We start from the raw sequence: 14,502 nt of genomic DNA, 5'->3' as shown, positions 1-14,502 counted from the left end.
CGCTTTCAACGCTACGTTAGGGATTCCATCCAGACCAGGAGCTTTCTTCACCTTCAATCCTTTCGCCACTGCTACGAGCTCCTCGTTGGTGACTTCGATGTTATCTCCCTCTCCTTCTCCGTACGGTGTAGGTGGGCAGGTTGTTGGGTCGTGCTTCGGGAAAAGTCCTTCCACGATGACTTTCAGCTTCTCTGGGCACATTTCAGCGGGCATCGTTGGGCCTCTGATCTTCGCCATCACGACTCGGTATGTGTCGCCCCAGGGGTTGGCATCAGCGTCTCGACACACTTTCTTAAAACAGTTCGACTTCCTCTGCTTTATCACTCGTTTAAAAGCGGCCCTGGCCGCTCGAAACATTTATCTTCGTTCCTCTCTGTCTGCTTCCGTTCTTGCTCTCTGAACCAGTGCCTTAGATTATCGTTATTTTTTCACGAAAGGAGAAATTATTCTTTTCTCAGTGTGGGATGACTCTTCTTCTGTTGACACACAACATCATTTCTGTCATGTCAATGATACATGAATTTTGTTTACCTTATTGAATGAATAATTCATTTAATGAATTTCAAAAGCCTACAATCATTGATATTTCTTACTGTCAATGGTTTGAAGTGATAATCAGACAAGCAAAGTTGATATTCATCTCTGGTGGTGAAATTTTATAATTGAGAAAGACGAGTTTGATTCTGCATCCGAAATAATGGAAGAAGCAGGTCCATCATCTAAAAAAGGACAACAACGACGCGATGACAACAAGCGCCCTCTCCAGGAAATTGCATTATCGTTTATTCATCGGGAAGGGAACAAAGGTATATGTCGTATTGAAGAGAGCAGCGGATGTACCTACGTCCAAATGACTATGGATGTCGGTAATTTTATCCGTCATTTCCGCACAAAGCATACAGATGCTGCGAATAAATGTGGCTTGCTGAAAGAAACTGATGCTAGCACCAAGAAGCCAACACTGTTGTCCAAACGATCTATAGCCATTGATACGCCGCTGTACATGGACTCTATTGTCAAATTATTGACCTACCATCAACTCCCTCTTTGCTTCGTAGAGTTGGAAGGGATGAAACAACTCATGGACCCAATATCTGCTGCACTTGGTGTTACAGTAAACAGAAACAATGTAAAGATAATTACGCACTCCGTCACTGATCAAATTCGTAAGGCTTTAAGTGATGAACTGAAGAACAGGTTGATTTCACTGAAAGTTGATTCAGCATCACGATGCAACCGACACGTTCTCGGCATAAATGTCCAGTATTTTTTGGATAGCAAAATCGTCATTCGGACATTAGGTAAGTGTTAACATAGCGTTGAAACAAAGAGATTAGTGGGATGTTTCATTGAGGTACATTAAGGAGCCAATACATACTGCAATGTGGTAGTACAACCGCTATAGTTTTACCATATACCATTCGGTTTAATCACTTGGTATATGCTAAAACCATAATAGTTGTAAAATCAAATTGTAGTGAGTAGTTATGTTATAGCCAGCGGAAGCATAATTATTGTTCCATTTTCAATAGAGCATCCTATACACATGGGACAGTTATGTGTTCACTTGTAGGTTATACTCATGAAATAAATCTTATGCTTGATTATCCTGAATTAAACTTAAACTAGTTAGCAACTGCTATCATTCTCTTTAGAATGAACTTAATTTAGATACATGTAATATATTTCATGGTATTTATTTGAAGTACTTTAACATGGAACACCTATAAAATTCTTACAATTTCTTGTATTTCCATGTTACCATTCCAGGCATGATTGAGATAAAAGAACGACAAACGGCAGCTTTCTTGAAAATTTAAATTTTAGAGGTTCTTCAGACATACGGAGTTACTGTTAAGCAAATATTTTCGGTAACATGTGACAATGGAGCAAATATGCTGGCAGCTGTAAAAGGGCTGAAGAAAGAATTTGATTTTCTAGTCTCACAGCAGCTAGAAAATGTAGACCTTCTGGGTGGCACAGAAACCGAGGTCTATACTGAAACCGAAACCGAGACTGCTGAAAACAATCAAGACCAAGAGCTTTCCGATGCACTTTCAACTGAATTTCATCAGGATCAGTTGAACCTTGTAAGATGCTCGGTACACACATTGCAATTAGCTATTCTTGACGTTGTTAACAAAAGTGACGAATCCATCAAGCAAATAACTGGTGTGGCAAAAAAAATGCAAAGGAATCAAATATAAGACACATTTTGACTATCATAGTGCTACTTTCCCACCGGTTTGGGGACAAACCAGATGGGAGGTATTTACATGATGCTGGATTGCTTTCGCAGACAAAAAGAATCTTTCAATCAACCGGCACTCCAATTTCCTGAGCTCAGTAAGTTTAGGATGTGCTTTAGATCATATGGTTTTCATTTTGCATTGAGCTGCCAAAAATTGCAGATAATTTTACAAATCCTATGAGTTAACTTTACAGTATCCCCCCACTAATCCTACAATGTAATGTCCAGATTATCGAATGTGGACTCTCTTATCTGGATGTTTTACACATACTGAAAATTATAACAAAAAGACGCTGCACACAGTAAAATTCTAAACATGTACAACATAATATACTGTCCATAAAAGCATAACTGTCCGATATGAATCGGAAATCAAGTAGAGATGGGACAAATACGCTTTTATGGGTAGTGTACGAATATTTGTCATTCAGGGTTGTTAACCGATATCCGTAGATATCGTCTGCGTTAACCACGTTTCCAAATTCTCCATTATTTATCGATTAACAACCCTGGTCTCATACCATCGACAGACACTACTCTTTTAATCCATTATTGTAATCGGCGTACTAGATTAAAAAACACAACGTCGCTACAATAATGTATGTCATAAATATTAAATAACACAGCCTTGATTTACAGCTCTCACTCCGAAACTCTGGGATTTCGTTGAACATTACGTTCAAGCCTTCGAACCTCTTTACATTTGCACCAAAAAAAATGCAAGCAGCTCACGTTTCGTTGCCAGATTTTTATTTATCATGGTTGATGGCAATCAACGAAGTTCAGAAGATGTGTTCGAATCCGTTTGCCCAGCCACTGACTAGATCCTTAACAAGCTGAAGACGTCACAAGCATTTCAAATGTCACTGTATATGGATCCACGTCTGAACTATTTGAATTCAAAATTGTTCAGCAACGATGAGAAGCAATATATACAGGTACGATATTACACGTATCTTGTAACCACGATAAGTGATAAACATCTTTTGAAAATTTTATTTTCATATATTTAGAACTGCATTAAAGACACCTGGAACAGGATCAACCAACTAAAACCGTCTACATGTTCCAGTGAAACAGTAGAAAACGAGGCCAACAGCAGCAGCCAATTTGACGAGTTCCTCACAGAGCTTTTTGGTGGAACTCTGTCGAACACGGAAAACTCAAATGACTCATCGTTTGAGCAACAGTTAAGAGCACTAGATGCTGAACCGCGACAAAATCACTCTTTCGATGTGTTTCAATATTGGTTGATACGACGAAATACTCGTCCAGAACTCTTTGAGGTAGCCATGGTTGTGCTAGCAACGCCATCAAACCAGGTGTCTGTAGAGCGTGCATTTAGCGCACTTGCGTTGGTTCTATCATCTCACAGAGCTACCTTGGGGTAAGGTGCATTGGAGGACATTTTACTAGTAAAACTAAATCGAGACATTTTTGTGAAAGTATCTGCATCATGCGATTGGTCTGGCATTGTAGGGTGTGCTAAATGATTTCTGAAAGTTTTTTTTTGTTAGTACGTTATGGCATCGAATACATGAATACAATAAATATTTGCATAAAAACTATACATCTAAATAAATGTTCTTTCATAAAAGTTCAACCAATAAATAAGCACCAACACAACCGATTGTAGAAATTCCCTTATAAACTCTTATTTATTTGCATCCTTACGACAGTTTATATTACGATCTCCTACCTACAACAAAACATTCAATGAAACAAGAACTCTTCGTTTTCTCATTACACTTTTCAGGTTTTCTCAATAGCACAATTTCAATTCACCCACCAATATTAACACTAACTTCAACAACCATCCACGAAAATTAAAGTTCACGACACTTTTTTTATCAACCTACTGACGCAATTTAGTTTAACAATGAAAGTCGTAGTCCTGCTCGGATGAGATGCTCGAATAGGTGAAGCTGGCGGGTTTTTCGTGTTGAGCCTAGTTGCTGAGATTTTTTCCTTTTCCGGTTTCTGCTGCGATGGGCACAGGTAGACTTTTTGCCGTTCTCCCAAATTGTTTTATGCTGGTCGTCATGCGGGTTGAAGATTTTGTGGTCATTTTCCAGCTTGGAGAGAAGCTGCATGTGGTTCTGCTCGTTGGCAATACTATTCTTCTCATAGTGCATTTTTTCCCTTTCCAGTACTGCCTCTAGTTGCATGGTTTTCAACTGTTGCTCCAAGCGGTCTGCTCTCATTTTTCTAACTCGATTGATTTTTGATGCTCCAAGAAATCTGTAATAAAAATAAATTATTGCAGAGCAAAACAAATAAGAATTAAAAATTATTACCTTCAATCGCAATTGGTTGAACAGTTGCTGTTGATTTGATTTTCACTAACATGAATAGAACTTCATTTTTGACGTTTAAAATATCAAGATGATAATGAAGAAGCAACTTTATATGGACCAACAGGTCTGTGCCATAAAAAGGGAGAAAGGGAGAAGAAGCAACTGATAATGAACTTCAAAAAATGTTGAATGTTGATGTTCATCCGTCAGGTGTTCATTGATTGTCGTGTTTCAGCATTGTCGACCCTCGCTTGAATAGTAGGTTATCAATATAAGGTAGGCTGAAAATCGCTGTATTTGAGTATCGTGAAAGTGAATAATCTCAGCACTGCAGTCTGAACACGTCTTCTGGCTCTGAGACAACTAGCGTGGAGAGTGCTAAGTGCCTCGTTCCACCAGTAGACTGGACGCCGCCTGTTATTTGGCTCCAGTTTCCTCGGCATGGTCTTGTCACATGCTCTCACACAGCAAAAAAAAAATGTAATATCGATCAACGTAATTCAAGCTGATGTATGAAATAATGATGTAATAGCAAAAAGCAGCTACAATATTACATCAATGGATGTAATTTTGTTCGCAAAATCGATGTACATCGTGCAATGTTATATTACACAACCGATGGATTGACCTGGTTGCAGCAGTTTCGATGTAATATTCAACAACTTTTTTTGCTGTGCACTAACGTTTCTGTCAGCTCGTCCACGTTTAGATCTGCGGGACTCCTGTCCACACGAAGTGCCTCAACGAACAGATCCTTGTCGAATACCTTCGTTTTCCACTTCCGGTCACAAGTTCTCGTCCTCCGTACTGCCACAGAATTCCGTTGGCCGATGCCATATCATATCGCCTGCTGGTCGCTATGGGTATATCCTTCGCACACTCTCCAATCCATGTTTGCCATCAGCGACGGACTGCAGAAAGTAACGTCGATAATGGATTTCCGGCCATCTCTGCGAAAAGTGCTGCTGGTGCCTCTATTGGCCAGCATAACATCCAGTTTTGCCAGAGCTTCCAGCAGAATGTGCCCTCTTGCATCGGAACATCTGCTTCCCCACTCCACTGCCCAAGCATTGAAGTCTCCTCCGATGACTACCGGTCGTCGTCCGATCAGCTCTTCGGTAAGTCCATCCAACATCTCATGGAACTTCTCCATGGTCCATCTGGGGGGTGCGTAACAACTACACATGAAGATTCCGTTGATTTTGGCGATCACGAAACCTTCGTACGAGCTCGCCACCACTTCTTGAATGGGGTATCTGCCCATAACTTGTATAGCATCCATCCCAGCTCTATCTGCCGCCCAGTTACCGTTATCGGGAGGGACTCGATACGGTTCCGCAATCATTGCAACGTCGCACTTTATTTCTGTTGTCGATACTAGGCATTTGAAGCCTCCCGTCGTATGATCGTTACCGTCCTCATTTTTGTAGAGCATACATCTCGGTTGCTTCGTGCAGCCTCTTGCAATATGGCCTTTCTCTCCGCATTTCCTGCACAGATCAGATCTGTCAGGGCCATTGCAGTTCCTCGCCAGGTGACCGAATCCCATGCACTTGAAGCATCGCTCCAGTTGCTTGGTAACCCGAGGAGTGGCTTTCAGGGAGCACAATGACCAGCCAACCTTGACCTTGCCCGTCTCCAACAGCTTATTCGCTGCAACTGTCGAAAGTCGTATAACCGCCGTTTGCATGCCGCCGTACGCCTTCCTCATCCGGATTGACATCGGGACATCTCTTGCGATATCATGCGATACCTCAAATCACATTAGAATTTTACTATAAGATCAATAGTGGACATATTCAGACCCAATGATCACAATGGTCTCTTTCAGATGTATCGGGTACCCCCGGGAAGTGGACAGATTCTGACATGCGCCAAAATGCATCGTGCGATACCTCAAATCATATGGAACTTAACATAATGATTAGTGCAAGTAGGGTTGACTATCCTATTTTCGTTCTATTAAGCACAACCCGCACTTAGTATTTCTTAATCTAGCGCAGTTTAGCACCAAACGGAATGTTATTATTACTTATGGCTTTCAAATTTATTAACCTTTCCGTACGTACCGTAAGATTTGATAAAGAGAAACCAATCGTTGATATATTGTCAAAAGTCTAACACTGCTTCTTCACGCCAAACTCGGTCTACGGATTCTGAACTCGGCCTAACGCATTGAAACGCCATCGAAACGCCATTGAAACGCCAATGAATTCACTTTGGCCTATCGGATGAAGATAAAAATTAATTCGGTTGGAGCGCTTCTCTTGTTTTTGGGAATAATGGGTGCAAACGTTCATATCACGCGTTCTCACTGACTTCGTTCGGCAGCTTATTAACTAAAGTATCGTACCAAACGCATAATTGACTTGTTAATTCTGAAATCATAGATTTATTTGAAGTTTTCTGCTCGATAGCCCAAAAATGGGCGATTAGGGCGAAGTAGTTCTCTACCCTTTTTATATTGAATTTTCCATAAAACCTCATTGAAATTTATTTATGAAGAGAAAAAGTGCGTATTCATGATCAAAAAAGATAAATTTTGAAATGTAAACACTGCACTGCAGCATACATGAAGTAACAATTTCAGGTGAAATTGAGCACTGATTTCCGAGATTTGTGTACCTAATTGAAAATTTGAAGTGGAAGTGCATGAATAGCCTACGTAGCGGTTATATGTGGACTCAACAAGAAAACACCCTAAACCGAATATATTCAATAGAACGCTATTGAATTCTATCCAGATCGCACAATAGGATCCGGAGGAATGGCCAAAAAACTGAAATAATTCATTAAAACTCACTCACTTTTCTCAACGATGGCTGAACCGACTGGAGTAAAACCACTTCTATTTTGTTTAAACAGTTCTCCCATATGACGCTATTGAATGTTATCCTGATCGCACATTTGGTTCCGCACATTTGAATTTTTTCAGTGACAGTGACTATAGACAGTCAAGTTATAGACCGGCCAATGTGACTTGACGTAACCAAACAAACCGCCAAATCGTATGGAAAATGATCGTTTTGGATACAACATGGCAGCACATTGACAGGTCTATAACTATGAACGTCTAAAATAATGACAGCTCGTTCGTGTGGAGGATTTGAAAATGCGCGAATTTCTAATGCGTGTTGCAAAATACACCGAACGTGAAATTTATTAAAGATGTTAAGTCTAAAAAGTCTATAAATGTCCTTAACGAAAAAAAAGTTTGTGAAGAAAACATAAGTCTGTAAATTCACAGACATGTCTGTATATCTGGCATCTCTGTCTATGCCACAAATAATTATACTCTACTTATGATCAAAATCGTGCATTCAAATCCTACTTCCAGATATGCCAAGAACGATTTTAAAATATTAAAATTGACCGGATTGCATGAGATCAAAGTATTTATGAATTTAATTCCCGGGATTTGGGAATCCCGGGAGATTTCATCCCGGGACAAGAAAGCTATATATATTTTTAGTATAGATTTGACAGTAAGACTAGTGAGTCAAACCCCGGTTGTCCAGACATGATTATGTCGGATGAACCACCGTTAGATCATTTCGCCTCCTGATTTTAAGAATATGGATCTTAAGAATACTTCGATGAAAATACTTGTAAATTACAGACATTATCTGCTGCATCGCAGCAGACAACCGATTAACGTTTCAGTGACGTGTCTTCGAAGTAGTATCAGCAATACGATGTGATGAAAAGTATTAGTTTCCCCCAAATTCTTAAAAAAATTTACGTTTCCAGCAAACGTTCAATAATCCTACACACATTCTGCCACGAAATCTCTCAACACCCTACCAATAAAGAAACGCTCGTGCCTCATATTTACGTACATATGCAAATGTAGAGCGAATGGAAGGAAACTCATCTCAGCTTTTCCCCCGTCCAAGATGGGTTTGTTAAGCCGAAAACCGCCACCCCCTTTTATGTTTCTGCCTTATACGTGCTCGGTCGCTTTTACATTGCCTTTTGCGTTTGGTCGGCCGGTCGGTCGGTCGATCGGGATGTAAGACGACCCTTCTTCTCTTCGGGGGTGCTCGTCATTCCGCTCTTGTATACAACACGCACGGATGCTGTTCGGTCTTTGGTCCATTCAGCAGCCATTTATTATTTTATGGGATAAGAGAATCGCTCGGCCGGGTGTTTGAATTCAAGATGGCAAATTATTGATTAAATATGAATTTCTTCTCCGGCTCCGGGAGAAAGTTGGTATGAGAGAATAGGATATGAAAGGTTCTGTTGGGGAGTTTACAGTAGATATGCAAATTATCGCTGGGAATTGTCTAATTGAGAAGCGAGAAGCATCTGGTGTCGAAGCCGACGTGAGGGAACGTGGTAATTGATGACGTGACAGCATTTCGATGTCAAATCTTTTCCCTAGCTCGGATTGGAACCGATTAAGAAGAATTTCCATTTACAGCTCTAAATCTACGGAAATACCGAATGATTCAAGAATTCCTGTTCCGAATCTTTTGCCGTGCTTCAAACTATCCCTGGTGGATTAAAAGACGAAGAATCTGACAAGAGTAAATTGAAGAATTTAATTAAAACACTGCAAGCACTTGTAATACTCTTGCTGCTCTTGGGAAGATAGTCCACCACTTGAGAACATGAGGATGCATCCGGCACACAGGGCGGGCGAGATTCTGAGAGTGTCGTGCAGCTTGCTTAACACGGTGGACAACGGTCGAAAGTCCATGATGGGAGTACACACAACAAAAAACCCGAGATCCCAGACAGGAAGGAAACAACAAGTGCTAACACACATAGGACTCGCCGGGGCAAACCGTCCGTCGTAATACCGGTCGGGCAGAGCTCATAAAAAGAAATTACAGGATACGTTAAAACATAGAACAATGCTGCAGCAGTACCAAAGTGAGTCTACAAAGGAAAATGGCAAAACTTACGAAATGGCCCCGGTTGGTGACGATGGTGCTGCTGCTCTGTTCGGTTCACCCCGGTGAACTTATCCCGGATAAACAATTCGTTCTACACGTCCAACCCCCACCGACAGCACTGGCGAGGGAAGGGTGAAGCGTTCACACCACCACCCCATATTCCAAAACGGGACGGTCCAGCATCGGGCAATTTTGCGATTGCGAGTGAGAGAGGACGGGGCGAGGTTACGACCCCGGGGCCATCGCTGTTGACCGACATTGAGGAATCATCCCATTGCAGGATAATTTTCGTGTGACATTTGAACTACATTTCGCTGTCGTAATGAGTCCTGCCTTCCCGTGACTGTTGGTAACAGAGGGTGTGCGTGTGTGTGGCCAGTTCACCACGAGTCAATTGCCTTCACGAATGTATGCTTTGGACGTGTAGGGGTAGAACCGGAGTTTGGTGGCGATGTGCAGCTGTGTCTAGTCAAAGAGCAGCACCCTTATTCATGGGTGAGCAGACAGTCGTTTCCCTTCGTTGTTTTTTTTGTTCAGTTGATGCTATGGCGGAACTGGTTTTAAGAGCTGAAATCAATTTTGGGAATGCGAAAAACTGGATTACACATGGGATGCGAGGCTGATGTGATAATTCTAAGGGTAACTATCAGATGGATTTAGTGGACGAATCATTCTTTCCGGTACAGATAGGGTAATTGTGCCAATAGTATGGTGTGTTCGATGTTGTTTTTATGACTTATGGCAATACTTTACTCCAAAATTGAAACACATCAAAATAAAATTATTTTTTAATAGTTCATCCCCATTTTTACTAGAGCTCAAAATTTCCAGTCTACTTTAACAGATATTTCCTAAGATTTTGATTAACTAGCATCGACATTTCGAAGAGGAATTTCCTGCTCTGATATTGTCTTAATTGATCTGATGGTGGATCATTGCATTTACCGGGCAGTCAGGAAGGATATTAGCAGAACTGTTTATAGAGATTATAGATTCCGAATAAATAAAATCACAATGGGATGGTTGTGATGAAATACCAGGTAAATTATCCTAAACAGCATTGAAAACAAAGGGTCTTTTCTGGTTTCTTCCTACCGCCATCGGAAAAGTATTCAAGTTTTTCGTTGACTGAATCAGATAACACCTATTTTTTCGCAAATCAAGACTATTTTAAAGCAACATCAACACCATCGACGTGGCCAAACAAGATGGTTGACAGACTGAACCGTATGAATTACTCGGATAAAATTCCGTTGTCATATTCGTGAAGGGCAGCTGTGAACCATAGTTCACGGTTCATGCGTATAAGGAAATGAACACCGTGAACTTTAATTCACGGCTCTCGTTCACGTATATAGGAACCGATTTTTTTTTTAATAGAGATGTCCGATTACTTCACGGTTAACCAATATATTTTGCAAATATACCATCAAGAAACCTGTGCATCTAAAAAGGCGGAAAATTGTGTTGAATTGTGTATGGTTCTCTTTTAATGTAAGACTGTAACGGAGTTTAATTTCATCAGATTCAGTTACGGGATCAACTTGTGATTACCTTATTTAAAATCTGAAATGATCTAAACTTAAAATTGCATAATGAGAGTACTGTCTTAAAATTTATGAGATAAGAGTAGGAGTCCTAGGAGGTCGAATTCAGAGGTTTACAAAAGGCTAGTGTGAAGTCTAGATATCATACGAGTTAACTATAGTGACTTTCCGAGCAAAGCTGGAGATCAAATTGAAATCATAATTTGCTGTTGTTAAGTAACTTTTTTCATTGCTACAGTTGATCTAGTTTTACATGGATTTATGGTTAACACCGCAAAACTTAGAGCACAATGTTACATCGTTTTTTACCTCTGCTCTATTTAAAATTTATTTACACGTAAATGGTCAAATTATATCTTAAATTAGGTACATTTTGATCTTCTCTTGTAGAGTGTCATTTACAAACATTATGTATCTTTTGAACAATTTAAATATTCTTCCAACAATTGAATGTGTTGCACCCTGTAGCTCTGGAAAAATTTGATGTTTTTGGGGCTTTTTGAAATTGGTTAGCTCGCATTTTTTTTCCCATCTTTTAGACAAAAATTGCATTACTACTCCATCAACTGGTGGTTTAACGAGCTTGAGAAAAAGTTGTTTTAAAAACAATGCAGAACAAATTTGTTTAATTAAGTTTTGTAGAATCTTATTGAATTAGGCATAAATCTTTATTTGATGAAAAACAGTGATTTTTTTCATAAAAATAAAGGTTCAAAGATATGAAGCCAGGGTTTGCCAGGGTTGACACCAGTTGCAAAAGGTAGTTTAAAATGGAAGGTTTCGAATGAGCATAGCCCGAACGAACGGAAGCTTGACGTAGGACCGCTAGGGACGGAACAAATATGTTGATCATTTAGTTCTTAACTCTTTCCGTTTTTGAATTGGTGGCCCTGAAAAGGACCGGTTGTTTTTCAAATGATGGCCACACCAGTGCAAGCCGATGCCGAACCGAGTGACAGCGGCCTAGTCCTGCTGCCTATTGCGGAAAGCCTTTCTTCCGGTTGATATGGGTGTTTTCGTCGTCGTCTCAGTGATGCCACATGTACAGATTTATCTGTAATGATACAGATTTCTCTCAAAATTTTGATACAGATATCTGTATAAACAGATTAAAGATGTTTTTAAAATATACCGATTTTTCAGGTTTTTTAAATAAGTTGTATATATGTTTAACTCTGGATTATATTTATTAGTATCCATAAATAATCCTTTCTTCCTTTTGAGTAAGTACGAGTACTTTTTTTCCTCTGTTCGGGACCTAACACTACTGCGACCAGTAAATTGATCTATTGTAGTATATCCCGTGTCCTTAGTTTAGTGCATGTCGTATTACTCCATCACTATTGATAAATGATGAAGTATTCGATTTTTTACAGTTTCCACTCTTGCATTTATCGCAAGGATCCGACTCTAATTGAAAGGTCCCGCTATTTATACCCTTCAGAGTGATGAAACACCCTCCAAAGGCGCGCCCCTTTGTCAGTCAAAATTGGATTCCTTAGCAACAAAATTAAGGTATGACACCGATAATGACCATGCATCAGAACCCTAGTCTTAACCACTTCAAACAAGGGAACAACGAATAGAAGATTAGGAATCACATAGATGAAGACAATTGTCCCCTGCTACAGGTTCCCTTGGGGGTATCCAGTGGTTCCGAGAGCGGCTAATGTAGTCACTGATCCATTTGAAGTTTAATGAATGCCTATTCATGAAAAACCATGAAGAATGAGCTGTCGCACGGCATGTTTTGGTGTAAAAATGCAATTGTCCTTTGCTTCAGGTTCTCCCGGGGGCATACCGGAGGTCCCAAGAGCGGCCAATGTGGTAAATGATTCACTTTAAGTCTATAGAAAGAATATTCAACGCAATTGCCTCCCACTACAGGTTCCCCCGGGGGTATCCCGTGATTCCGAGAGCTGCCAATGTGGTCACTGATCTATTTGAAGTTTAATGAATGCCTATTCATGAAAAACCATGAAGAATGAGCTGTCGCACGGCATATTTTGGTGTAAAAATGCAATTGACCTTTGCTCCAGCTTCCTCCGGGGGCATACCGGAGGTCCCGAGAGCGGCCAATGTGGTAAATGATTCACTTTAAGTCTATAGAAAGAATATTCATGAAAATCCATGAAGAAAGAGCTGTCGCACGGCATGTATTGGTGTAAAAACGCAATTGACCCCTGCTACAGGATCCCTCGGGGTTATCCCGTGAATCCAAGAGCGGCAAACGTGGTCAATGATTCATTTGAAGTTTATGGAAAGCCTATTCATGAAAAACCATGAAAAATGAGCTGTTGCATGGCATGTTTTTGTGTAAAAATGCAATTGTCCCCTGCTCCAGGTTCCCCCGGGGGCATACTGGATGTTCCGAGAGTGGCCAATGTGGTCAATGATGCATTTAAAGTTTATCGAAAGTCTTTTGACGAGAAACCATGAAGAAAGAACTGTCGAACGGCATATTTTGATTCAGAACCCTCCACCAGAACCGATTCCAGGGAAATAGCCATATCTCAGTTGATTATACATAGGCTAAATTTAGTTCTTGGCATATGATTCGCTTTAAAAATGATTTTTCTTTTGTTGTATTTACTAGAAATATATATATTTAACCTGCATCATCAATAAAATTTCACCAAAAATTTAGCAAGTTAGACAAGCTCTCCGGAAACCCGGAATATCTCCGGTATCCGGTGACCAGGATTCATGGCTACTAGTTTTTCAGTCAAATGCTTCTGGAAGATTTAAATCGGATCATATTTGACGAAGTTACAACACTCCAAAGTTGGCCAAAAATTTGCATATCTTAGTTATTTTGAGTAACCCCTGTATATAGATTTTTTGGTAATTTCATTAAGATCTTCATATCAGTTTCACTTAATTTATGGCAAATTGTAGAATATTTCAAGGAATTCAACGAAATTATGGGGTATTCCAAGAATTTCATGAACTTTTCGTTGCTTCAGAAATAATGCGAGGTCTTCAGGAAATTTTATAAATATTATTCAAATTTCCGGTACAATAGAAAAATATGTTAACTTCAGGAAAGATTCAAAAGCTCACGGAAGTCCAAATAAAACTAGGATTTTTAAGCGAATTGTCTACTTTTGTGGATGTTCAAAATCTTCCAGAGAACCACACCGCTACCTGATTGCATATGTTAGTCCTAGATCCTAATTCATTAATGTAGCATCAAAATAACTGGTTTAAAAAATACGGAGCTCTAGGATCTTTTTTACGAATTAGCCCCCTTTGCGGATGATCCGGATCTTTTGAAGGACCGTTCCATAGCCACCAGAGTGCATATACTGGTTTCAATCCAAGTTCATTCATGCATCATAACAACAAGTTGATTAAAACAATCTAGATCCTTTTTTACTAATTTTCCACATTTACGGATGTTCCGGGTCTTCCAGAGGAATGCTTTGCTGTCCCTTGGGTCCACATTTTTGTCCCAGATTCAAATTCATTCATATATCACTAGGGACAGTGGAAATTCGCGA

The 14,502-nt window shown here is 40.0% G+C and overlaps 1 pseudogene; it reads left to right on the top strand.

Moving 5' to 3' along the window:
• The first annotated feature begins 697 nt into the window (after positions 1–697).
• On the top strand, positions 698–9,748 carry LOC135697068 (uncharacterized; annotated as a pseudogene).
• The last annotated feature ends 4,754 nt before the right edge of the window (positions 9,749–14,502 follow it).

Source organism: Ochlerotatus camptorhynchus, unplaced genomic scaffold (genome assembly GCF_037179485.1).
Source record: "Ochlerotatus camptorhynchus isolate MF236.1 unplaced genomic scaffold, CSIRO-AGI_Acam_v1.1 ptg000066l, whole genome shotgun sequence".
Taxonomy (NCBI): Eukaryota; Metazoa; Arthropoda; class Insecta; order Diptera; family Culicidae; genus Ochlerotatus; species Ochlerotatus camptorhynchus.
This window is presented reverse-complemented; position numbering and strand designations above follow the sequence as displayed.